Below are 25208 nucleotides of genomic sequence, written 5' to 3'. Positions count from 1 at the left end.
TTATATTGTTATATATTATAACTGTTATTATTATATAATAACTGTTATATTATATATATATAATATAACAGTTATTATATAATAATAACAACAGTTTGACATCCTGTACGCCCAATGCCAACATTATTCTTCAGCTCAAACGCTCAGGGCTCTGAATCTGGGCCTCACACAAGGACACCTGAAGGTTTTACATTAAATATTTCCTAACCCTAAATGAGAACAGCCAGCGCTGCTCAGCGATGCCCCAAAGCCAAAGTTGGACAGAGATGTGCTTCATTCTGCATCCAAACGTTAACCCAGGGTCAGAGGAGGCTGTGGCCAGCAGAGCCCCCAGCTCTGACAGCCCAGGGCAGCCTCTGCAGGCAGGGCCTGCACAAGATCTGCTGCTGCAGCTCAGCCTGGCACTGGTGTTACCCTTGACAAGATAAATCAGATTAAAACGTGCAGGCAGCCACTGGGTCTGGAGTTTGCTGAGAGTCAGAGAGTTCTGAGCACGTTCATTTTGGCCACTCAGCTGGACAAGGGGCCCTGGGGGAGCATAAGTCCACATTAAGCTCTTGTAAGGAGATATAAATCTCCTCTGACTGGATGGCCACTGGCTGTTAAGTGGCTCCATAATAAATGTTAATCATTCTGGACCTGATGGAGGATTAAAAGAGTCAGACTTACTTTTGTGTTTGGAGTTGGGGAAGGCTGAGGATGCCCTGACATTGATCTGAGCAGGAGCCGGGTGGGTGCTGGGTTTGAGGCAGGATTCACTCAGCAGCTGCAGTGCTCCAAGAAACCGAGATTCCAACCATTCCAAACCGAGATTCCAACCATTCCAAACTGAGATTCCAGCCATTCCAACCATTCCAAACTGAGATTCCAACCATTCCAACCATTCCAAACCGAGATTCCAACCATTCCAAACTGAGATTCCAGCCATTCCAACCATTCCAAACCGAGATTCCAACCATTCCAACCATTCCAACCATTCCAAACCGAGATTCCAACCATTCCAAACTGAGATTCCAACCATTCCAACCATTCCAAACTGAGATTCCAACCATTCCAAACTGAGATTCCAACCATTCCAAACTGAGATTCCAACCATGCCTAAACCCTTCCTAACACATTCCTCAATTTTCCACATTTCAGCATCGTGGGTTGTCACAGACATATTTCATGAAAAATCCTTTCCTTAGGATTTTTCCTCCTGAGAAGCTGAGAGGCCTCAGGAACAAAATGCAAACAATGATTATCTGCTGCTGTGGAATGCAACAGGTGCATCTGGGATTGGTCTCATGTGGTTGTTTCTAATTAATGGCCAATCACAGCCAGCTGGCTCGGACAGAGTCTGAGACACAAACCTTTGTTATCATTCTTTCTTTCCTTTCTATTTTATTCTTAGCCAGCCTTCTGATGAAATCCTTTCTTCTATTCTATAGTATAGTTTTAATGTAATACATATAATAAAATAATAAATCAGCCTTCTGAAACATGGAGTCAGATCCTCATCTCCTCCCTCATCCTGGGACCCCTGTGAATACCATCACAATGGGTGACACTTTAACTCCTTTTACAGATTTATTTTTTGGATCATTCAGCACTGGAAAGCTCCCTTTAAAGCATGTTATGAGCTTTTCCAGGGACAGCAATAGTGTAAAAGAAATATGAGGTGGGGATGATTTAATGCCCTTCAAACATTAATTTCCATTCATTAGAATCCATTCACTCCGATTCCTTTTCCTGCCATAATTATCCCAAAGTTTTATGAAGCAGCAAGTGGCTGAGCACTAAAAAAACACCATCATCCTGGTCTGTTATATTTATAAAAATACGCAGTTAAAGTGATGTTTTCATTCTCTTCACTATTTGCCTTGTTTATGGAATGCAATCTCTCAGCCCCCTCTTTGGGTAGGACTTTATATTTCTGCAGTGACAATCACCCAAAGTCTGCTACTCCCTAAAAACTCCCTTCCACCTGTGATCAGCAATTCTGCTCCTCTTGCTTGTGTGGCTTCTCCATTTCAATCCTTTCCCTGCCTTCCTGCAGTGCACCCAAAAGGAGGTGGGACGTTAATGAGAGCCATGTATTTATAACCACTTTGCTTCAGCTTGTAAGTGACAAATGCTCCTTGTTTCTAACATTCCCTCGAGCCTTCTGCAGAGTGTGATTTCTTATTTTATATGTAAAAACCTCAATCTCTGCTCCTCTACAGCTCCCAATGAATCTCTCTAAGTTATACACAGACAGGAACACACAGAAAATTGCAAGTCCAAAGCTGGAGGCAAAAAAATAAAATTTATTGGTAATTGATGCTAACTAGCTTTGACATTTGACCAAACTTGTTAAAACAACCAGAATATCTGATATCGTTAAACCTAATAAAGATTAAATATCCAGGATTATAAATTATACCACACACCCCAAGATTTATCTTCAATATAATGTTACTGAACTAAGCTGCCTTTATCAACTCTAAGCATGGTCCTGTGTCCAAACTAACAGCTACTGCAAACACATTTAAAGGCTAAAAATTAATTAAAATTCCATGAACTCCTATTTTTACTAATTCTGGAATGCTGCAGCATTGAAAAACGAAATAGGTTGGAATCATTCAAAAATACAGAGTCTTACTTTTTTTTAACTAAGATCCTGTATCTCAAAAAACCTTGAAAAGAAAAAGAAGAAACAGATTTCTGTTATATAGGGCCACGTGGATATTTGGAAATATGGAGAATATATGTGGAGAAGATATATAGAGAATTCCCATTTCCTGCTAAAATTCATGGGGAGTTTGTTTGTTTGTTTGTTTTATTAGGGGAAAAAAAGGTTTGTCCTAGCTGAGCCAGGCAATACCTCAAGGAAAGGGAAAACAACCCTTTAAATGTGGTTCAGCATCCCTGGAGATGTCTGGGAGGAATCCAGGGAATAATGAAAGGAAAAATGCTGGTGAAACTCCTGAGGCAGCAGCAAAGATCCCTCAAAACTCAGCCACGTGAAGGCCAACTTCCCTGTGTGCCTCCCAGAACATTCCACACATCAATTCCCCTGAAACAGAGGGGAAAATGCAGACCTGGAGTAACAGGAATGGGACTGAAGTCCTAAAATCTGCCCAGATGTGGATGGGGAGCAGAAGGGCTGAGCTGGACATTGGAAATTGGGAGAGCACGAGGGACAAACTTCAGGATGGGCTTGGCATGAGGAAATCTGGAAAAGCTGAGTGGGCGGCAAGGACCCACCAAGCAGCACAGAGGTTTCTGCAGGTTCAGCTCTGCTCCCTCTACACAAGCTCTTAGTTCTGGTTTCTCTCACCCTCTATGCAAAATTTCCTGTTAGAGAATGAATTTGCAGGGAATCAAGGCCATTGTTTTACTGGAATCTGTAGTGGCTGCCGTTCATCCCCTGCTGAAGTGATAATCCTGTCTTTGTCACCACAGCCCAGTGCAATGTCACAAATGAAATTATGACAAACATCTGGATCCAAGGAATCCCCATGGAACAAAGGGCCTGTTCTCATGCAGATCAGTCCAGTAATAAAAATTAAGACAAACCCATAAACCCTCTGGAAATACAGTGTAGTGGATGAGCAGAATTCCCTGTGGATAAAGGGAATTGTCATTGTACGTTCCCAGGCCACATCAGCCAGCAGATTTCAAAAGAACAGATCTATTTTCATTGAAAGGTATCCATTTTCAAATGAATTTAAGCCTTTTATTTGTGACTGCTGCCAAAAGCTTTGTGGCCTAAGACAGCCATTTCCACTGAGCTTGACCAATTTGCATAGAAAGCTAATTGAAAAGAAAACATTTGGGGGGTTTTGTTAAAATAAAATAATTGAAATCTTTGAAAATTAGCATGGAATAGGAACATTCTGATGAAAATCCAAAATGTGAATCTTACTCTTTTTTTTTGTGATTTCTACTAAACAGCTATCCCTAAAATAAACTCTTTTTTAAAATTTTTATTTCAGAAAGGATTACGAAATGTTTCCTTGGTATTTTCAGGGTGATTATCATGAAAGGGAATGGAAAGAGTTCCAGGGCCTCACCATCCTCACAGGGAAGAATTTCTTCCTGATATCCCATCTAAATCTACCCACCACGTCCATCATTCAGGAATGCACATCTCCACAGATTGCATTTTAGCCTGTGTGCAGTTTTCCAAAGTTTCCACCAGATCAGAGACAAACAAAGCACCCAGGCCATGAAAACCCAAGGTTTTATGGGCAGAGGTTTGTATTGAACTCCTTCTGGTCAAACAAACCTGAATTTGGGAGCGTTCTACTTATTGGAACACTCTCAGTGCTTTCTGTGACACAATTCAAGCTCAGGTGTCCTCCCAGGAGCAGTGGGGATGGAAAATGGCCTCAAGGAGGGTAAAAAACCCAGGTAAAAACCCCTCACCATCCCCTCCAAGATGTGCCAGTCCCCAGCCTGAACACACACACGGAATCACAGAACCATTCAGGGTGGAAAACACCTTTAGGATCATCAAGTTCAACCCACATTAAACCACATCTCCAAATCCAAACACCCAGCTTGGGGTGCTGCAACAATGCAAATCCACATTTGGCCAATCTATCCCCAGCAAAAAAGGCTGACTGTAAAGCAATAATGTGTGCAGAGTTTACAAGCTTGTATGCAGCACTTAGCAGCCTGCAAGAACATCTGAAGGAGCAGAGTCCTTTCTAATCAGCTCGCCCTGGAATTTGCTCACAACAACGTTCTCTTTTCTCACTTTGACAATTCTCATTAAGGGCTGCCTTCCCTGCACCTCCGTGTGGAAAGGCTGATGTGAGCTGCATGCAGATCCACACTGGCAGGGCTCTGCAGCACTGCCATTCAGCCTGTTATAGAAACATATTATAATATTGGCTTTTTGCAAATTTTAAAATGGGTTTTATATGTGTGGTGGTAAAGTAACTTTGTTATACAGATATAGTTTTTATTTCTGTTGTTAATTAAGCTCAGTGCAATAGCTGATATAATGTGCTTGTGTTAAACTGCCTGCTGGGATGGGATAACACCCAATGCACACAGGATGAGCACACCTGGACAGATGTGCCAACATCAGCACTCACTGACTGAACACAGGATGGTGTGGCCCAACACCAAGGCCCAACACTGAAGGTGATGATAAAAAAGGACTAAAACCACAACCAAAGATGGGATGGGATTTAAGGTTCTTCCAGCCAAAAGAATACCCATGCTCGAAAAAGGTGAACCCAAGGAGGAGCCATGCTAAACAGTTCTTAAAACATGTAAACTAGTCTGGGGAAAGGTTTACTATGCACGATTGTTTATGAACATGCAACAGGCTGATGCAAGAGAAATAGTAAATAAAGGAGGTTTCCAAAATAGTGGGGGTGCTCTCAGCTGAGTGCCAAGATGCACCCAGCCATAATAACCTTTGTTCTATGGTCTTTGTCTCCTACTGTCCTTTATTAAACTTTTTACATTTTCACATGAGACTGAAGGGGTTTTTCACAAGCCCAAACCTTCGTGGAAAGAGAGGGAAGAGTATTTCAAGAACCTCTGAGGAGGAAGGGAAGGAGAATTGGGATATGCAAGCTGCAGAGAGCACTGGGATGGACTCAGGAACATGGGAACAGCAGTTCCACTTCCATCTGTCCCAAAATTTGCCTTTTCCAGGCAAAACTTTCAGCATGACAAAGGAAGTTTGGAGGTTTTTTTTCTTAATATCCACTACTACTAATCTCACTAATACTCAGGATATTAATATCTAATTATCTACCAACTACTCTCAAAAGATTCCACAAATCCCAAAGGTCCAAACGTGACTTCAGAGGTTAAGTCAGGAAAATCAGGCACACAGCAGCTCACACTTTATATGCTGACTGGGAATTTGGCCACAATTTAAAGTTTGCAGTAAGCAAATCTGAATTTGGGTATTTCTCTGCAGAGAACAGTTATTTGTCAGAACAGAGCCCTGATGAATGAAACCATAAAGGAAGAATAGTAGCTCTGGAAGAGGAGGAGATAGTTCAATCAAACATTTCCATTGACTAAACATCTTTTTAATGAATAAGAGCAATTAAGTGTTACTCTGACCTGCTCTGCCTTTCTTTTTAAGTGACTAATGTATTTTATTACCAATTTAGCCTTCTTTTTAAATGCAATTTAGTTTTCTTTTTAAATGCACGTGAAATCTGCATTTTCCATTTTAGCGATGAGCAAGGCAACACACAGATCTGACAATTCTTGATTTGACAGAAAATACTGTTTTCTCAAGACCAACATACCCACAAACATAGATTATGCTTGGGAAATCCCTCATCAAAACCGTTCCAAGCAACAACACATCTGTTCTTATTTACAGACACAAAAAGATGCAGCTCCCCATCAAACAAGCACAGTCATTAATTCTGATTTACTCTTTGCAGGCTCTAGGAGGGTTTTAGAGGCCACCCCCTCCTCATTCACACAAACTCTCCCCACCAAACCAACTCTGCATGGAGAAATACCTTGGCCAAAATCTTGTTGATATTTTCACCTCAATAAGGAAAGATATTACGTCTTTGATTTCAGTCTGGTTTGCACTTTAAAGTGTTTTTTGGGGTTTTTTGTGTACACAATTAATTGAGGGGGTTCAAACCACAGATTATTGGCTCCTCCAATTATGTTACAGCTTTGTGAAACCTGGAAGTGTTCACAGAACAGATTTCACTGCCCAGAGATTTGCACAGGTTCATCTCCAGCCTTGAACCAAGTACCAGAAGGTCCCTCTGGGTATGAAACATGTGAATATTTTGTCTTTTTAAACATCTGAAGGAATTTATTTTCATGCTTGGGAGATAATCAGGATATCCCTGGCTGAGAATTGGGATGAGGCATGGCTTGTGAAGAGCTTTTTGGTGTTTTCAATGATCACTGATGATCAGTGAGTGCTCTGCTCCCAGGGACAGCCCCAGCCCTGCTGCCCATTCCTGGCTGGCCCAGAAGAGGAAAAGGTAAAACAGGATAATCAGAAATCAGCAAGGCTGGAAAAGAGCTCTAAGATTACAGAGTCCACATGTCAGCCCAGCAGCACCAGGATGTTCACCAGCAAATTTTATCCTCCAGTGGCACAATCAGACATTGTCTGAACACTTCCAGGGCCCCACTTTCCTGGGCAGCCTGCTCCAGGGCTTGACAACATCGTCCGTGAATAATTTTTTAATTTTTTCCTAGTATGTCGCAGACATCTTTTATGGAAAATCCTTTCTTTAGGATTTTTCCTCCTGAGAAGCTGAGAGGCCTCAGGAACAAAATGCAAACAATGATTATCTGCTGCTGTGGAATGCAACAGGTGCATCTGGGATTGGTCTCATGGGGTTGTTTCTAATTAATGGCCAATCACAGTCTGGGTGTCTCGAACTCTCTGAGACACAAGCCTTTGTTATCATTCTTTCCTTTCTATTCTTAGCTAGCCTGCTGATGAGAACCTTTTCTTCTATTCTTTTAGTATAGTTTTAATGTAATATATATCATAAAATAATAAATCAGCCTTCTGGAACATGGAGTCAGATCCTCATCCCTTCCCTCATCCAAGAGCCCCTGTGAACACTGGCACACCAGTACCCAATCTGAACCTCCCTTGGCACAACTTGAGACATTTTTCCCCTGTGCTGCCACTTGGGAAAAGGCACTGACTGCCACCACTCATTCCTGCCTCCTGTCAGTGGTCACACACTTTATGTCTACAGGAAAATCACCTAAAATACATCCCTGAAGGGGTCCAAGGCCGGGCTGGACAGGGCTGGGAGCAGCCTGGGATGGTGGAAGGTACCCTGACCATGGAATGGAATGGGATTTCAGGTTCTTCCAGCCCAAACCACTCTGTGATGATTTTATGAGACAGACATTGCATCCAAAGCATCTCCTGTCCTGCTGGGAAGCTGCAATGCTGTAGGTAGTGAACACTGTAAGCTTTTATGAGAGGATAACTAGGAAACAGCTTTTATTATTCCAATAAATACCATTTGCATTCAGACAGCACTAAATAATGTCCACAAACACATGAAAATAGAGTCACTGGCTGAGAGAGCTTGCAGTGGAAAAGACAAGTTTTATTTACTTTTTAAAAACCTTTTAGTTCCTTAAAGCAGCAAAATATGATTTCATAATTATTACCTTATGCTGTCCTGACATTTACATTACCATACAGTGCTGAAAGCCAGAAAATACCAACTGTTCTGCAGAGGATTTTGTTCTCTGCAGGGTAAAAAATCTATTAACTGCATTCAGACCTGTATATATATTATAAAAAAAAATACACTGGTGGATTGCAGGATTGGGAGAGCTTGGAGGCTGAAGGCTATGTGGAGTTGCACAGTGTGGATCAATGAATGATGGATTTGGAAGGGTTAAAGGGGTTTTATGATGTCCCCTATTCCACGGATAGGTGGCCTTAATCAGGAACTGTGCTGAGAAGGGGATGGAAAAATATGACAAAATTTAAGATTCATTCCTGTTTTTCTGTATTCCTTGGTGCAAAGGTCTGAGCACTCCTGGAAACGTGTGCAGATCTGTAAAACGATCAGAAATATTGCACTGTTCCCTGTTACCATCACTTCCTGCAATGCACAAACTGTGCCCATGGAAGAGGATGAAAAGGTGGGAATTAGAGACTGGGACTGGCTCCAAACCCTTTTATATCCCAAGCAGGGTCTCACCTCCTGTTCCTGCACAGGGGTTTCATCAATCCCTCCCCAGCTGCACCCACTGCTCACGGCAGGGATGGGGAAGGGCTCAGAGCAGCTCTCCTTTCTCCAGTTCCCACTGGACTGACAAACGGCTCCTGCAAAATGTTAAATCCTCACTCTTCCTGCCCCTCAGAGCCACAGCATTTCCCAAGCTGCTGCACAGAAATAAAAACCTTATTTAAAAAAAACTTTATAAATCATAGCTCAATCCTGTTACTTCAATGAAGTGCAACTAGTGGCTAACTTACTAATTCCCATAGGAAAAAATTGTGAAAATAAAAATTAGGTTACGTAACAATCTATTCTTACATAAACAATAAGGCGCATCTACAAAAACAGAAGTTTATCCCATTAAAAATATGTAAACAAACCAAAAATTAAAAAGTTTCAATAAACAAACACCCTAGCCATTTACCAAAAAAACAAGGTTTCAATAAACACCCTAGCCATTTACCAACCAATAAACTGAGCATCAATGTACTATTAACCAATTAGATTTAACGCAGTACCTTCTGATATTCCTATGAAAATATAAACTATACAATAAAAATCAGCTTTTCTCTGTTAAAAAAAATCAAGAATGCCATCTATTTCTATTGCAACACGTACAGAATTCCAGGAAGAGCTGGGCCAGGAACCTGTTCCCTCCTGCCCTGACAGACTAAGGATGGCACTGCCTCCCTCCTTGTCCTCCTGCCACCAAGAGGAGCAAGGTTGTTCCTCCTCATCCTCAACACCAAACACGGCCAGGTAATGTGTGGCAGTTCCCTTTAAATTAGAAAATAATTTAAAGCCACGGTTCTGACACCCCATCGTGCTATGGAGAGGCCAGCACAGGCTCATTATAGATAAAAATCACAAATTAAGGTGCCTCCTCTCATTGACTGAAGAGTTGCCTTCAGAGATAATTCAGAAGAGAAATCTAATTTTTTGTGGTCTGAATTTTCTGGGAAGGAGCCCTGTCCCCCTTCCCATCACTCTGGCAATAATAGGAAATTACCCATGCCATCCACATCAAGCATCTCAGGACATCACATTTGCCTCTCCCCTTTGTTTCTGGATTCATTATTAGCTGGATGGTCAGAACAGTAGATTTTGATGCTCCACAGCACTTCAGTGTGAGAGAAATGGCTTCATTTCTAATCTAGAGGCAATATAGAACTTTTTGAAAACAAGGATAAATGTAATTTTCCTAAAACTAAAATCCTTAAGTTTACAGAGAAAATACCACATCACAGGTAAGATGATTTATGTAATTAAAAATACTCATGTACTATTAATAACCTTAATTTGCATGAGTATTAGGTCATTTTTATGTAATTAGCTGAAGCAGAAGGTTTTTTGTCAATTAAACTAATTGTTTTTCACACTAGGTGTAGACTGAATATTGATCTTTTTTATTCAGCTCACTTACATAAGCAAATGAGATCTAATTGCATCCTTACCACATCATTACTCAGTTATTGTAAATTACAGAACATAGATTCTCTCACACAATAACACTTTCTTTGTGCTATTGCTGTTGAAGAGATGCTGCTTAATTTGGGAACTTCAAACTCTGCTTTCCATCTGTCGATTCAGGACAAATTTGCATTGTAGTGTTTGTCTCCTTAGTAGTTAAGATAACATTCAAGCAGAGTTTCAGGAGGAAATGCCCAAAACAGCACCTGTGTCTTTCAAAAACCAGTCAGAAGAGAGATCAGCCAAGCAATGACAGCTCCAACACACAAATCATGACAGGGCTTTTAGATTTAATAATTAATCTCAACCTTGTAAAGAATTTGTGCTTCTGGCTTAACAAATGTTCAAAAAACCAAGGATATTCACAGGTTTAGTTGTGAGATTTTTGCTTTTGTTGATGCTTTTTTGCTGTTGGTTGGGTTTTTTTATATTTTCGTTTGTTTGTTTTTTAATGCCTCCACATTGGGACAGTGGAGCAAAAATTACTTGTCCTGTTCTACCTGTAGCAAATTCCAGACTCTGAACAGCTTTGCTGGGTGTTCCACTTCACACTGGCTGGTTTTATTACGATGGGATAGAGAAATGATAATTCACAGAATCACTGGGTTGGAAGAGACCTTCGAGATCATCGAGTCCAACGCAGCCCTGACACCTCAACTAAACCATGACACCCCAAATCCAGGCTTTGTTAAACACACCCAGGGATGGGGACTCCACCACCTCCCTGGGCGGCCATTCCAGAACTTTATCACTCTTTCTGTAAAAAACTTTTTCCTGATATCCAACCTGTATTTATTTCCCTTGGTGCAGCTTAAGGCTGTGCCCTCTCAATCTGTGCCCGATCCTCACCCTGTCCCCAGCCCAGAGCACTCAGTGCCACATCCAACCTTTCCTTGGACACCTCCAGGGATGGGGACTCCAAACCTCCCTGGGCAGCCCCTTCCACTGCTCTCCATGAAGAAATTCCTGGAAATTTCAGAACTCCTGATACCCAGTCTGAACCTTCCCTGGCACACCTTGAGCCCCTTGCCAGGATATTTTACATTTGAGCACCTGAGATGCTGCAACAGCCCCAGTCAGCCCCCACTGCTCACTCAGCCATGGGGTTAATTCCTGCATTCTGTACCCAAAATGAAGAAGTTTTCAAGAATTTGTTGTTCCAGCAGAACTCTGAATGTTTTGCGAAGAAAATCACAGCAGTGTTTCTGCTGCAAGTCAGGCTGGAAGAAAAGCTCCTGAAGAGGAGTCACTGGGAACAACAATGTGTCTTGATGCTGTACAAATTGCTTCCCTTAAAAAATAAGAAATGAACAGTACTTAAGCTTGATGGATTGTTTGTTCTCCTCACTTGTTAAAATTCTCTGGTGCTGAAGCTGGGCCATATGGAGCAGAGCTGTTGGTGTCAGAGCTCAGATGCCAGCTGCCTACATTCTTCTTGCAACTGCATCTGGATTTCTCAGCACTCCAGATTCAGAATTAAAAGCAAAAAATGCTAATTTCCAAAAAGAAAACACTTCTTCCCCCACCAAAAAAAAAAGGAAAAAAAATCAAGACACTCCAGTCCATGCAAGTGGAGGCAAAAGGATTCCACACAGCTGTCTGCCTGCTGAGCTGCCTTTACTCATGCCATGGCCAGTGCAACTGTGCCCGGTTATCTCGGCTGTTTGAGGGGCCTGGAAAGGCCCGGACTGGCCTTGGGGCAGCCCGCGTATCGAAGGACGAGAAGAGGCTTCAGTTCTTCTTTCGGTTTTTATGTTTATTAATTGTTTATCTAAAAGATTTTCTTTCAGCCTGACAGAGCTCTGCTCAGCAGTCAGCCATGAGCACACTGTGCCGCTCTCCGGACAGTCACCTATCTTTATACCCATGGTTACCTGTACAATATTTATCATTTTTCCCCAATACCTTTTATTCTTATTGCCCGGTGCACTTTCAGTAATAACCAATCCAAAAATGCCACCGTGGCCAAAGAAGATGGAGGAGAAGAGGAAGAAGAAGAAGGACAGGACACGCCCCAATTCCTCCATCTTACTTCTCTAAACCCCCCTGTACATAAATCTTAAACCTTGTGTCTCACTCTCTAATTAACTAATCCCTTCACCATTCACCCCGGTGAAGTCCTCCTATCCTCATCCTGTGTAGGGTCAAAGTCCAGCCACCAGACACTTCTGGCAACATTCCAGGAGTCCCGAGCCCCCCCAAGGGTGGTCTCGATGGCCCGGCACCTCAGGACTGAGATCTTGAGATCCGACACAACTGGAGGCGAAATGCATTCACTGTGGCATGGCCAGACAGGGTTCAGGGCAGTGCATTCATTGCTCAGTGAAGTGCAGCTCCCAGCACTTGCAGAATCAGGGGGAGAAGCTCAGCTGGCGAGCAGGAACTTGTTAAACCACTATAAAACAGTCGTGCTCAATTCTGTACCACGAGCCTACACAACCAGGGGGGTGGAAAGGAAAAAAACTCCTTAAGAACAAACAGTCTACATCAGCTAAATTTAACCACTTCAGCAGGATCAGAAAACACACTGCCCATGAGCTCAGGGCATCTGGTGCAGTGAGGGAAAAAGCCACTGGCTTTTTAACATGTTCCCTAAGAAATGGGAGCATCTGAATTTTGGGGCTTGGTCTGGATCTGCTGATTCTTAAAAGTGCAAAGAAAGCTTTCCACAATCACAAATAAAACATCACAATAAGGAATGGGACAGAGGGAATGGTCTAAACTTGAGCAAGGGAAGTTTTAGGTTGGATATGAGGGGAAATGCCTTCACTGAAGGGGTGGCCAGGCACTGAACTGCCCAGGGCAGTGGTGCAGTCACAGCCCTGGTGACAAAGCGTGGATGTGGCTCCTAGGGCCACGGTTTAATAGTGATTTCATTCAGTCTCAAAGGTCCTTTCCAACCTTAATGATTCCATGATCTAAAAATTCATTCAGATATTGAAGCCTATCCTGGAGAAATGTAACACTTCTTGAGCACAGTGAGAACCACCCTCCAACCCAGCCTGATAACACAGACTGTCAACAAGCAGCAAATATTTACATGGTTCTAAAACATCTCAAACTTACCAGCTGTGCAATTTTACTTCTATTTTACGAGAAACAGGCCCTTACATGCAGGGAATTTTTCAGCATTAGGGCCCTGCCTTCTCAAGGCACAAAAGGCACAGTGCAAAGGCCACGGTGCAGAGCAGAAGGTCACACATTAATTTAAAAATACCCATTTATCCAGCAGCTTCAGGTGCACAATAACACATTCAGTTTTCACTGAGGGCTGCACTGCCTGGGTTAGATACAATCCCCATCAACATAATACCTGTTCCATTCCACACAGAAGGAGGAACAGTCCTTTGTTAGCAGCACACAAAAGCTCTGCAAGTCACACCCAGCCCCACAGGGCAAAGTCTGGAATCTCCTCTCAAATACTGCACCAAGGCAGACAGGGAAACACAAAATATCTGCCTGGAAGGCTCAATAGATACTGGGAAAATAGAATTAATTATGATCTGGTGGGCCATAAGTAGGATTTACTTGTTCTACCCCTCATATGTCTAACTTGTAACACATTCTTAATCTACACTCTGCACTGGAGTTTCTGGCTATGTCCCTGCTTTGAATTTTATTTTTTAATACTCAAGTATTGCTATCCTATAGGTATGGAAACCAACAGCAGCCATTTCACTATAGGCAGCTTAGCCAGCTACAAGATTTTCAGTTCCAGCACATTAATTTCTGTTTATTCATCATTATTTTGTTCCACAAGGTGGTGATTTTGCATATTTGAGAGCCCAGGATGAAAACACATCTCAAGCCCAGCCTGACACTCAGAAGGGATTGCGAGCAGACTGAAATCCTGTTCCTCCTTGCCTTGAGCTATAGTTTCAAATACCTTTCTACATATTCCCAGATTGCTAAGCAGAGAAGTTTCCTTTGAAATCTGCAGCCCTTTGCCTTTTTCTTTATGCAGAAAGAACAAACTTTGGGTACTGTTTGCTGCTTTGGTTTCAGGCACACTGGAATAATGAACAGAGAGAGGAAGGAGGACTCTGAGTGGCAAAAGCAATATCCAAAAAATAGGTGTAATACACATTTGGGATCATCTCTGAGCAGCTGATATTGGTTACAGAGAATCAGTCTTCGTGACTATTTCTAGAAAATCCTGTGATGTCTCTTTGTACCACTAATAAATAAAAAACCAAAACCATTACCACTATTCAATTATTGGTGTAAATTAGAAATGAAGCAGTAATGATTTAAATCAGAACTAAAGCACTCTATCTTTTTATTTCTCATACATTTTAATGTTAAACATTATGATCTGGAAGCTCCTGAAGCGAGTGAAAACCTCAATCCATACTCCTCCAGCATCTTTATATTTACCTCCACTTAGAGCTAACACACTGAAAGAGAACCAATTTTACTCATTTAAAATATTTATTCCTAAAGTATTTTTAACCAGCTGTTGACAAACCACTGTAACACAATGTATAGACAAATGTGTCAAGAATAACTTTCTCCTTGAACAATTTCCTTTGCACACACAAAGTCTTCCCTGGCACCAAGAGGAATCCCAGTGCAGTCAATTAACACACAGCTGCTCATGGGTAGAAAACCCAGCCCTTTATGAATCAGCTTCCAATTTTCCTTTTGTTCTATGAACAAAAGCAGAAATGTGAAGGAATGGAGAATGTCAAAGTCTGGGAAACAGCAGGAGCGTTCTTGTTTATGCAACAGGTTGAAGTTTCAGCAGGATAGTCTTTCCTGAAGTGTCTTATTTTAATGATCAGCAAGTAAAACATCAAAGGAATGTCCAATTATCCCTTGCTTTTATTAATATAAAAACAGTGCCCTGTTTTCCAGAAAGTTTTGTTAATATCTGACAATACTTAGAGGTTTTAATTCCCCTTGAGGAACCAACACAGTCTTTCTCTTTTGGCTTTTCTGAGCACCCTGGTCCAGTGGGAGGTGTCCCTTCCCACAGTGGGGGACTGGAATGAGATTTTCTTTAAGGTCTTTTCCAACCCAAACCCCTCCAGGATTCCATGCTGACACCATGAATAAGAATATTCCCATGTTTGTCCTGTGCTAGATAATTTTCTGACATTTATTTACACTGGGCGAGGTATTTGCACAAAATCCTTCCCATCACAGCTCAGGGCACAGAGCTCCCTCACCACCCCCAGGTCTCTTCATTTCCAGCCACTCTGAGCAGAGCCTTTAACCAAAAACACCCCAAGTCCAAGAACTTTGATTTGGGCTGAATTCAAGCCTTGCTGAATTGTGAAAGGCTCTCTGGTTAATCTACAAAACTCTTTCATATTACAGCAGAATGCCTGGAAAAGAAGCAACTCCTGGCTGACTTCAGAATAAATTCACCCTACAATATTCCTGTACTCAACACTCTGAGGATGTTGCTGGGTATAATTTCATCCCTAACCCCATATCCTGCACTTCCCACAGGTCCATGGATGGAACAGAAAGGTGATACACGACCAAGAACAATTTATTTGCTACTTTTGGGAAGAATCAGTTGTGTTTTTAGGGCCGCCATGGAGGTGTTCAGAGGCGCACTCACCAGGAGTGCCCCACAATAAAACCCAGCTCCACAAACAGAAAAGGCTCTTTGCAGCTGCCCTCACGCTCTCAGCCTGATCCACAGCCTATTTAAAGCACTCTGCTCGCCTTGGATGATGCTCAGCAGTTCTGGGAAGCCTCTCCAAGTGCCTCCAGCTGCTGGAAACACCAGGAGCTGCAGGCTCAGACACTCAGTCCCATCCTGCAGCAATGTTTGTCTCTGCTGCTGTGGCTCCCCTGCCTTCTGCAGCTGCTCCTCCAACCCTCCTGCTCCAAGAAATCCCTCCCAGGGGAACATCCTGACTCTGGGAATCCTCTTCTTCCAGTACTTCTTCAATTTGGGATCATTCTTTGCTCCTGGAAGAGGAAAAACTCCTCTGCTCCTCTTGCTTTCTGTAATCTGTGGGTTATTACAACACCTTCCCTGTATCATTGCTTTATTTTATATATATTATAAAATCTGGCATCAAATTTAATCCAAATGTTGAGAAGCTCCTTTGGTTTATGGACAAATTCTCACTCCACATGAGGGAGAAAAAATCCACCAAGTGGTTTTTTTTTTTTTTTTTTTTTGTTCCAAAGATATATCTTCCATGATTCCCCTCTTCTCCACTTGCTATTACACTTAGGCTTGAATATAGATTAAGAATTAAAAGTGAAATGAACCCAGTAAAAAATTTACCTGTAGATAACAAGCTCAGACAAAAAGAGAGCTTCATTAGCTTTTTTTTTTGTTCCCCATGCCTTGCTCCTTTTTCAATTTTAAAAAGTGAAATCTCCTGGAATGGTTTTTACAGTCTTTACGACTTCTTTAATGAGTCTTCTGAGTGATAAAAAGTACAATTAAAAACTACAGCTCCCTCAGTTAATTCAGATTTTCTCCTTGTGCCACTAGCACAACCAGCTTTATAATGCAGCTGATACACCTTTTCTGGGGCCCATAATTACATCCCTAGAAGTTCCCTAAGATCTTAATTTCAGGTCCATCTTCTATAAAAGATTATTTGCAAGAGATATGTTGGCTTTTCAAGGTAGAAATACTGACAGAGACAACAATGTGTCAGTGATTAAATTAGCAAAAAATTGCTTATATTGTGAGGTAACGCTCATGGGGTGGCTGGAGCTGTGTCAGGGAAGGTTTGGGTTGGATTTTTGGGAAAAATTGTTCCCCCAGAGGGTGCTGGCACTGCCCAGGCTCCTCAGGGAATGGGCACAGCCCCAGAGCTCCAGGAGATTTGGAAAACCCTCCCAGGGATGCCCAGGGTGGGATTTGCGGTGTCTGTGCAGGGCCAGGGTTTGGACTCTGATCCCTGTGGGTCCCTTCCAAGTCAGGATATTCTGGGATTCACACTTCTGTCCCAGTCTGGAGGTTCCAAGTGTTTCACACCTCACATGGGGCTTGCAGTCAGACACCTCTGCACTGCAGGACTGTGCAGTGAAAAGTTATTGAAAAGTTACTCAGTTATTGAGATGTTAAGTCTCCCAAGATAACAAACCTATTTTAGGACATTATTTGAAGGAAGAATCCCTGGCCTCAGAAACTACAAGGGAAGGAATTCAGGGTAAGACCAGCTAACAACAAGACTCCCTCTATTACGGGAGGGATGTCAGACAGGGATGTAAAACTGCTTGGCTTTGTTAAGAGAGCACCAGAGAGCAGGAGGGGCAGTGTGCAAGGCCAGGCTGGGTTGGATGCTGAGCACCCTGGAGCAGTGGGGTGCAGAGGGGGGCATATGTGGCCCGAAGTTTAGAGTCCGACTAGCTGAGGGCGAAAGGCCGACGCCCCTCTGCAATTCCTGGCCAGCGCCCTTCGGCGTCTGAGGGCCTCGGGCTGGCTTACACCGCTGGTATAGGGGAGGAACGGAGCTGACCATTTCCCGGGGGTTAAACATCGGTTTATTGAAGGTGTTGCGGGATCCAAACGCGGGGAAACCAACCGGGAAAAAGTTTCTCCATAGGGGGTGAAACAGGATTATAAAGGAGGGGGGTGGGTACAGGCGGAACCAATCGGGAAAGGTGAGGGGATGAACTTCACAGAACTGACACTCCATGGAGACCAATAATCAAAAGGTAAAGGAGGTGTCCTGGGACCCCAGCCAGCCACCATCTCCAGAGAGGAGAAGGTTCTCGAAACCTGGGAGGAGAAAGGGGTGATTGACTGGACCTAAGGAGGAAACAACTTTCACTTATAAGGGAAACCAGGGGAGGAGCAATTACACATCGGCAACTATGAATAGCGGTTACTATGGCAACTTAGCTGACAGGCTAGCAGTGGCGGGAAAAACTGGGGGAACGAAACCATTTTACACATAATAGGGGAGAACAATACATAAATTGGGGGAATAACACAAGAAACTTAACAACACACTACAACAGTGGGAGATGTCCCTGCCCATGCCAAGGGGCGGGATGAGATGGCCTGGAAGGTCCCTTGCACCCAAACCACTCTGTGATTGCACAGAGAGACCAAGGGAGCTGCCAGGTAACTGAGGGGAGCACCCATCACCCCAGAGCAAAGCCTGATGAGCACCAGAGCCTTTCAGACACAGAGTTTGCCTTGGCCCCCTCAGATCATGGTGGGACACATTTACACTTGCACAGCTTTGCCCAAGCCTGAGCAAATCATCGCCTTCCTTAGGGAGATGAGAAGGAATTGAAATCCTGGGGGTGGGCCTTGGAGGGCTCCAAGACCACTGCTTGCTGTTAGATGCTGAGCTCCTTAGAATAACAAACACTCTGTTATTTCAGCTTTGCAGAGACTTTTATCTTCTCGCAATGCTGGCACTGTACCTTCACCGTCTTTCTCATTAGAGCACCTTTCTTCTGCCTTCACTCCTGACTTTCCTTACACTGTTTGCACTTCTTTATTCTTGTTCCCTATCCGTGTATCAAAACTGTTCTGTTGAAGAGCAAATGTCTGAGAGTGAAGGGTTTTGAGCATCAAAAAGCACATTCCATAGCCAGAAAGTGCAGCACAAAGGATTAAAAGAACTGAGTGATGCAGTGGAGATTAGAGAGAGCAGAGAATGCTAAAGACACACAAAGAGTGCAGGAAAGCTAAAATCACTTCAAACATTAATATCCTTCTTTGTCCCATATTCTACAAAAAGTGTTCTGTATCTCAGGCTTGAATCTTTTATTCTTTTTTATTTTATTTCAAGCATTTCTCTGATAAGATGAACATCCGAACTTTTTAAAAATTAATGTTGTTATATGGGTATGGGTTAAAATATATATTTCAGAAATATAATACCTTTGTGAGGACTTCTGTTAAACCAATAGTTAGTGTCTGAAAAGCACAATCATGGAAGTTTTAGTGCTCAAGACCATTAGAGAAGAAAAAAGGAAGGGGGCAGATGTAATCTTGGAAATGTGATGAGAGCATAAGGAAAATGGTTCACATTTTTCCTTCTCATTTCTTTGCCAAATAGCAGAGAAAAGAGTTTTTACAGGCTACAACCACCAGTGGATGCTGTGACACAGAGAAGGATTTCCATGAGAGGTCTCAAGGAAAGGATGAAGGAAATGTTAAGGAAGGAGCTGAGAGGGGGGATTTGGTTGTTGCTAGTTTGGGTTTCCTTGTTATGTCTTTATTTGTTTGTTTATAATTTGTGGTTGTTGTTTTATTTCCCCCATACAATTGAAGACTTTTGTCATTTTCTGACAAGTTTCACTTAAACATTGTCACCATTCTGACAAGTTTCACGCAAACATTGTCCAGCTGTTCCTGGCTGTAATCCATCCATTGCATCGACTGTGACCAGGAAGAACCTGATGAAAAGTTCTTCAATATCAAAAAAAAACCCACAAAAACCAAAGCAAAACCAAGTAAAGGGATAAGAAGAAAACCTAATTGAGGTTATACAGAATTTTAAGGAACAACCAGAATTTTAAGAACTTCATTGCAATTCTCCCTTTGTGGGAGTTTAAAGCAAAGAACATGAAATGAGGTGCTGGAGCAGACAGATCCTCCCCAGAAATTAAGGAGAATCCACCCTTTGCTGTGGATCCAGCTCAGTGCACAACATCAATGTTTTCCTTGGAGACTTCTAAAGATATTTCACCTGGCATGAAGGATGAACAATAACTCCCAAAAAAGTCATGTAAATACAGGAAGAATTTTTTTCTTTTCGTAGTTCACCTCGAATTTATCCTCTCTGCCTCTAAAACCACACTGAGCCCATTCCCGTTATTTCCTGCCAGGGAGCACGGCAAGGAAAATGTAATATTCCAAGCAGAACACGGGCTTGGACTGATTGATCACACCCCTATGCTTGGAATAAAAGGGACACATTTGTCCCCACCAGTGGAACGGGAAGGTGCTGGTTCCCCTGGCAACACTGCTTAAGGACTTTTCCCTCCTTAATCATGCAAATTTTCGGCAATTTGGGACAACTGCGGTAGGAGGGTTCCACTCTGAGCTTGATCACTTGGAGAACTTCCACAGCCACATGAATTCAGTATTTTTTCCCCTTAACCCAGTAAGGGTTAACTAAGAACCCAGTCCTGCATCTTGACTCCCTTTTATTTTCACAGCATCATTAAGGTTTGAAAAGAGCTCCAAGATCACCAGACCCTCCATGAATGCCACCACCATTCCCACTACACAGCATCGTTCTCCTTTTAAATAGCCTCGAAATAGCCTTTAAATAGCAAAGAAAACACATTTTGGTCAATGTTTTACCTGAGTGTATAAGACAGTAAAGTTCTGAGCTATTTTAAATTCCTAACCCACACCAGCACTTGTCTAATTGTCCCTTATTTCTCCCCTAAATCTAAATAATCTGCTGTGGCAATGGAGTTGGGGATTGTTTAAAAGGGGTAAAACCCTGCTGAGTCGCTTGTGTGTTTTATTAAATAGTAAAACCCAGAGGTACAAAATGTCAGTCCTACACCCAGAATTCAGAAGTTTCAAGACAGATATGAGAGCCTGGAAATTGTAGCTTGTAATTAGAACTAGCAAAGACTCTTTCATCCTATTAAACATCACCTCCATCCTATTTTTCCAATATCATGTGATTATGTACTTCATTAAGGCAATTAGAGCATATTTATGAGCAGTCCCCTGTCTCTCCAAGCACGGCTGCCGACTGGGGGTAGGGGAAAATCTGATTTCCAGCTCTTCCAAAGCTTTTTTTCCCTCTTTCTGTATTTCAAAATATTTTAATTAAATCCCTGGGCGCAAGTGGATATGATTTAGAAGGCAATTCAGGTCTTTAGGCCTACACAGATGTCACTTAAAATCATCTTTGAAGGATGACTTCAGAAACAACTAAAACGCCATTAGAGAGTAAATTGGAGGTGCAGGAGTAACAACCTCGATTATTTTGACAGCATTCAAGTCAAACAGCAGCTACAAGGAATGTCTGCCCATTAATGCTGATCAGCATTCAGCAGAAGAGCTCATTAGAATATCAGTCAAGCTTTTTGAACTTTTTTCAATGAAAAAGCCTCGATACAATGAAGAATTTGCGAGATGCAGATAAAAACATGAATTTTCATAAAGCACTAAACATGTAGGAAATGAATCTGATTCACAAGGTTAAATATGTCTGCTGAGATCTTTTCGCATGTGGCTCTGCTCTATTGAATTATTTGCAAGAAGGTGTTTGATGGTTCTTTCAAACCTGAATAGTGCAGCAAGCAGAATCCTGAAGTTAAGATGAAATCAAATATAAAACAAGATAAAATTCAGCCGCTGTCAGGCCTCTTTGCAAATTGAAACTTGATTTAGTGGCATGAAGAGGACGGAGTTTTTTTCACTGAGTTTTGAGCAAATCTGGGTCCCGTTCAGAGCGGGTGACTGCGGGAGGCAGCAGGGCCCAGTCCCTTCTGCAAACCCTGCATCTGGGGCAGCTCCTGAGAGCTCAGAGGTCATTTAGGATTTACCCCAGCAACCCATGAGATGATTTAGTGACATGAAGAGGATGGAGGTTTGTTTTTTTTCACTGAGTTTTGAGCAAATCTGGGTCCCGTTTAGAGCGGGTGACTGCGGGAGGCAGCAGGGCTAGGTCCCTCCTACAAACCCCACACTAGGGGCAGCTCTTGAGAGCTCAGAGGTGATTTAGGATTTACCCCAGCGACCCATGAGATGATTTAGTGGCATGAAGAGGACGAAGTTTTTTTCACTGATTTTTGAGCAAATCTGGGTCCCGTTTAGAGCGGGTGACTGCGGGAGGCAGCAGGGCCCAGTCCCTCCTGCAAACCCCGCACTTGGGGCAGCTCCTGAGAGCTCAGAGGGGATTTAGGATTTATCCCAGCCCCTCATCACGACAGAAACCCTCTAACCCAGTGATGTGCTGCCAGCTCAGCGCCTTTGCCAACCCTATCACCCAGCAGAGGCTCCAACATTTCAGAGCAACAGGGACCTGTCCTCTCACATCATCATTTCCTCACATCATCACAGCGCCCCTGAGCCCCCCTACACACAAGGGTGAGATAAAACCCCTCTGATCATTCCTGCTCCACCACGGGGAAGGGAACAATACCACAGCAGAAAGCAAAAAGTGCAAGTTCTCGTGGCAAAATCAACAGCCCTAAAGCACCACAGCTGCCCCGCCTGCACCGAGCTGAAGGCAAACAAACCCCGAGATCTGCAGTGCTTTGAGACAACCGCACACACACACAAAAATTATTTTCAGGCTTTTGGGATTCAAAGAGAACTCTCTTTAGCAAGTATCACATTTTTTTTTTTAGTAGATGTTTCCCAGAGTCTTTTATGGCTGCGCCCGCTGGGTCAAGTGATATTATCTCTGATTTCTGTGGCTACTTAAACAACTTACTGCACTCTCCTTTACTGCACTCTCCTTAAACATGCAAAGGGTAAAGGCAGTGCAGAATCCGCATAATTGTGGCATTTTGTGTTTGTGAACATGCTGCTGACAAAAGCTGGAGTAGATAATGGAAATTTTAAAAATTATATAGAAGGAGGCAGGTCAGGAATTCAGAGGTAAAGGTAACCTAAGGCTTCATTGCTGCTACAATTCTAATTCTTTTCCAGTTATTGTCACCGGGGTCATTAATCCCAAAGGAAAATAACCAGGATACTGCTTCCTGTGGCTACATTTTCTCTCATTACCTTATAAAACACAATTGGCAGAGTTTTCAGTCTCCAGGGAATTGGAATTGCTGCCCAATGGCTTCGAGAGCAGCAGAGGAAAAGCACAGGGGAATAAAAAGCATCGCACAGCCCCCAGTTTAACAGAGACCAGGTTAAAAAAAAAAAAGAAGAAAAAAAAAGAAAAAAATAAAAAATAAACTTATTTTTTACAATAGGCCCCAAAGCCAACCAAACCCCCAGTGAGGTTACTCACCCCTCACACCGCTGTTCCAGCAGGGGAGCCCATCCTGGGACACTCCAAGCCCCAAATGCAGGCGGCGAAACCCTAAAGGAGCCCAACCTCCTTCCCAACCCCAATGGGGCTGAACTTCCTCTCTGCCCTCAATTGGCAGCCGCAGCCGCCTGTGGGGTGGAGCAGGGGACTATTCCCAGGGTGTTAAAAGCTTAATCCTGGTTTTCTACACAGAAATCTCAACCTACACATGGTCACAACCCCCCCCCCGGTGTAATTCCCATGACTGTCATTATCTGCTGGAGCCAAAGCACATGGTCAAGGATCCTTCTTCTCTTCACTTACCGCACATCTTGTGGAAGTTCTGTCTGTAAGACAACAAGCTGAGAAGGTTTTGGACGTTCTTTTCCTGCTCGGAACTGAAATAAAACGATCTCGTTTTTCATGTGTTAATCGGGGCCATCTGAGGCAGATTCCTTGAGCTGCAGGGAAGGGAGGTGATAACACAAAGGGCTGAGCTGCAGGGAATTGCTGGAAATGCCCAGAACTGGTTCCTTGGGCAGAGCTGGGATAGCGGAGTGGTACAAATTTCCCAGAGAAGCTGTGGCTGCCCCTGGATCCCTGGAAGTGTCCAAGGCCAGCTTGGACAGGGCTTGGAGCAACCTGGGACAGTGGAAGTTGTCCCTGCCTGTGGTATAGAGTGGCACTAGATAAGCTTTAAAGTCCCTTCCAAAGCAAACCATTCTATGATTCAATGATTCTAATAAACATTTTAACGGGTTTATGAAGGTGTTGTTAGTTGTATTTTTACTCCTCTGTTGTTGAAACTGCTTTGTGGAAAAGAGCAGAAATGTCAGAGGATCAGGAGAGGAAAACACAACCGGGATGCTTCCAATCCACCTCTCTGTGGATTATTTCTGAACCAGAGCCTGGCAGTCTGTGCTGGAAATGAGCATTGCTCTGGAGAGTTTCTCAGGGAATCAGAGCAGACAAACTTTTCCCATTCCTTGTTTTTCCTTCAGCAGAGCATGTGTGTGCTTTTATCAGTCAGCTCAGCCCACGGAGAGCCAGCGGGGCCCGAGGTGACACCTTTGGGGCAGGCTGGCACCAGCCCCGTCCCTCCTTAACAACTTGCATTTCTTTTCCTATTGAGCTCTTCACTTTCAGCATCCTCTCCTTCATATCTGCCTTCTTAGGCTTTCATACTCTAACTGTTGGGACAGAGGGAAAAAAATACAGGAAAATCGGGGCTTTGGGCTCATCTAAGTGTGTGTTCGAGTGTCAGCCTGTCCGCTGAGCGGTCTGTGTTGCGTTATTGAATCTCTGAATTGATTTTGGTCTGCAGCGGAGTTCAACTTCCAGGGAGTCAGCTGAGACAGGCAAGGAAACTTCTTTGGAAGGGAAAAAGAAAAGAATTCCCAGAGGGAATGAACTCGCCCTGGGGCTCATCTGTGCAGCTGGAGCTTCCTGACAAGGACAGGTCCGGTGTCACCCTCGGTCCCCACATCACCTCGGGTCAGGATGGAAGTGACATGTCTAGTGCAACCCAAAAAGAGAGAAAAAAACAAACAAACATAAAAGTACTTTTCCGCCTATATCTTCACGAAATCTATCAAGAAACAACAATAACTTTCTCCGCTAGAAAATCCAGAGCAGCTTAACTCTCACTTAAGCAGTAAATTTCCTAAATACCTTAAAACAGAGAATGGCACCGAGATTGGCTGCAAATCTGCTGGCACTTTGTGGAATATCCGTTTTTTCCTAGAGCTCAGGCTATTCATCTGCTGGGTAGTTAGCAGCTTATCTCATTCTTATCTCCCAACCACTCTCCAAACCTGCCTGTAACGTTTAACTTCCCTAATCACGGAGGGGTTTGAGGGTGAAACCCAGGCAGAGATAACAGCTGCCACATCACACCACAATTCAAGGTGAAAACAGCTTCCTCTGGCAAAGTAGAGGTGGAACAAGGACGAAAAAAGGGAAAGGGGTGGATGATGTGGAGGTGGCGAGGCTGCCCAGAGCAGCTGTGGCTGTCCCTGGATCCCCGGCAGTGTCCAAGGCCAGGCTGGATGGGGCTGGGAGCAGCCTGGGACAGTGGAAGATGTCCCTGCCCATGGCATGGGATGATCTTCCACCCAAAAAATTCCATAATTTTACGGCCAGGGTTAATAACTCACAATTCCTGTGGCTT

This window comes from Zonotrichia leucophrys, chromosome 12 (assembly GCF_028769735.1).
Source record: "Zonotrichia leucophrys gambelii isolate GWCS_2022_RI chromosome 12, RI_Zleu_2.0, whole genome shotgun sequence".
In the NCBI taxonomy this organism is placed as follows: Eukaryota; Metazoa; Chordata; class Aves; order Passeriformes; family Passerellidae; genus Zonotrichia; species Zonotrichia leucophrys.
Note: the sequence above shows the minus strand (reverse complement) of the source record.